The sequence below is a fragment of the Neltuma alba genome, unplaced genomic scaffold, assembly GCF_004799145.2.
Source record: "Neltuma alba isolate B1F8T4 unplaced genomic scaffold, ASM479914v2 tig00004545_pilon, whole genome shotgun sequence".
In the NCBI taxonomy this organism is placed as follows: domain Eukaryota; kingdom Viridiplantae; phylum Streptophyta; class Magnoliopsida; order Fabales; family Fabaceae; genus Neltuma; species Neltuma alba.
The window spans coordinates 53,488-55,811 of NW_021633756.1; the positions used below are offsets into that span (position 1 = coordinate 53,488).

A 2,324-nucleotide genomic window follows, 5' to 3' on the forward strand; every position below is an offset into this window, starting at 1 on the left:
TAGCCAATTAATTTTTATATTTAGGGCTGGAAGCAGTAGACTATAGTTAATAGAAGGTTGTACGCAGCCGCCCTGCAGAAGAGCTGTGATCGGATCCTTGAACAAATTTTGGAATAAATTTTTGCAATGGGAATTTTAAGAAATTTTCCCTTTCTTCAATTAATTTAAATTTAAATTTTGCAACCACCATTTGTTTTTTAATAGATAACGTGGGCCTAAATCTTCACCCGCTCGGCCTCTCCTCTTATACCCTAAATTAGAATCAGCCTAAGATTATATGTTCCTTTCTTCAACATCACCTTCCCAACTCTCATAACGTTGATTTTTCCCCAAAATGTATCTTCTTAATCCCTCCCATAATCATCCATTACTGATCTTCATTCTTCTTCTTCTTCTTCTTCACTAATTACTCATAACTCCCAATTCATTCCTTCGTTTCTTCTAAAAATTACTACGATTTATTAACGCTCGCGCTCATTTTTCTACTTACAGTTCTGGGACTTTGGGAATGATGAAGAACGGGTTGGCCCTTCCGGAGAAACCATGGTTCTTGGTTTTGGCCCTGATTGGCTTAATCGGGGGCGCCTTTTACATATCCACCTTCGCCCGGAACTCTAACGGCTCCTTATTGTGTTCAGTCACGGCGGTTAGAGGCGGTGCGGCGGACGATCTTCCCACCACGTCGAGCCAGCTCAAGGCTATACTTCACTACGCGCCACCACTCATGTCGTCCCTCAGCAGTCGCTATCGGAGATCCGAGTTTCCTTCGATGTGCTCAGATCTTTAGGTCGGCCGAGCAACTTCCTCGTCTTCGGCCTGGGTCACGACTCGCTCATGTGGGAATCGATCAATCCCGGCGGTACCACTGTATTCCTCGAAGAGGACCCTAAATGGGTCCAAACAGTCCTTAAGGACGCTCCTCATCTTCAGGCTCACTATGTACATTACCGTACGCATCTCAAAGAAGCGGACCGGCTTCTCTCTTCGTATCGGTCGGAGCCGAACTGTTCGCCGGGAAAGGCCTATCTGCGTGGCAACGAGAAATGCAAACTGGCGCTCCACAATCTGCCGGACACGGTGTACGATAGGGAGTGGGATCTGATCATGATCGACGCTCCGAGGGGGTATTTCGCGGAGGCGCCGGGCCGGATGGCGGCCATCTTCTCGGCGGCGGTAATGGCGAGGAATAGAAAGGGATCCGGTGTGACGCACGTCTTCTTGCACGATGTGGATCGGAAGGTGGAGAAGTTGTACGCGGAGGAGTTCCTCTGTCGGAAATACAGAGCTCGTGCCGTAGGGAGGCTATGGCACTTCAAGATTCCGGCGGCGACGAACGTGTCCCACCATAGTTCTCGGTTCTGCAGCTAAATTGCGCCGACCAATTGCCACGGGATTTTTCCAGGAGAGCTGTGTTCCTCTCTATCCACAGCTTCTGGGTTCGACGATGATTATTATTATTTTACTTATTTTTGTTATTTCGAATTATGCTATATTGTTATATTACACATATTGTCCTATTACATTTACAGGGATTATTACTTTTTATATGTCGCTGTCTCTGTTTTTCACCCTTTGTTGGTGGCCTTCCTTTAGATTCTTGGATGTTTTTTTGCCGACTTGAGGAGACTGTGATGTGAATGTATAAATAGAGAAGAGTCTGAGACTGATGAGCTCCTTGTTGGCAGAAAAATAGATGAGACCTTTGTTTCTGCTTTCCGGCCAAAATAATATATATATATTTCCTGCTTCTTTGTTGCTTTTGAATTAAACTACCTCTACTCCTTGACATAACACAATATATATATATATATATATATTTTAAGATAGTCCTTCTAATAATGGTAGTTCTAATTAATATAATTGATTAGTAAGGATGTTTTAGAAAAGACAATATTTATTTATTATAAATAAATAATTTAATTTATTTTTTTAATTTTTTTAAATTAGTCAATTAGTTCTTATAATTGGGATGGGAGGTAGTATAAACTTTGTTCTTTAGTATTATATGGATGATCTAAATATTCAGAAAAACGGTTAAGCGCAATTATAGTAATTTTTAGAAATGATCATAAATAGAGCTTATTGTGGAAACCAATTTTGCAAGAGCGCATCTTTAATTTTATGAATTTAATACTAATGTTGTTACCCAAAAAAAAAAGAAGCAAATATTAACTTTTTTAATGTTAATTTTTAAGGTAACAGTGATTATTACAAAAATCATCATCTGATACGAATTATATTGAGGTTAGAGGACTAAAAAATATTTCTTAAAATGAGAGATCAATATGAAATGTATATAAAGTTAGATGACAGAAAATGCGCAA

At 40.2% G+C, this 2,324-nt stretch overlaps 1 pseudogene; it reads left to right on the forward strand.

Annotated features, from left to right (window-relative positions):
- Positions 1-268: 268 nt before the first annotated feature.
- LOC114745145 (probable methyltransferase At1g27930) lies at positions 269-1,547 on the forward strand (annotated as a pseudogene).
- Positions 1,548-2,324: the final 777 nt, after the last annotated feature.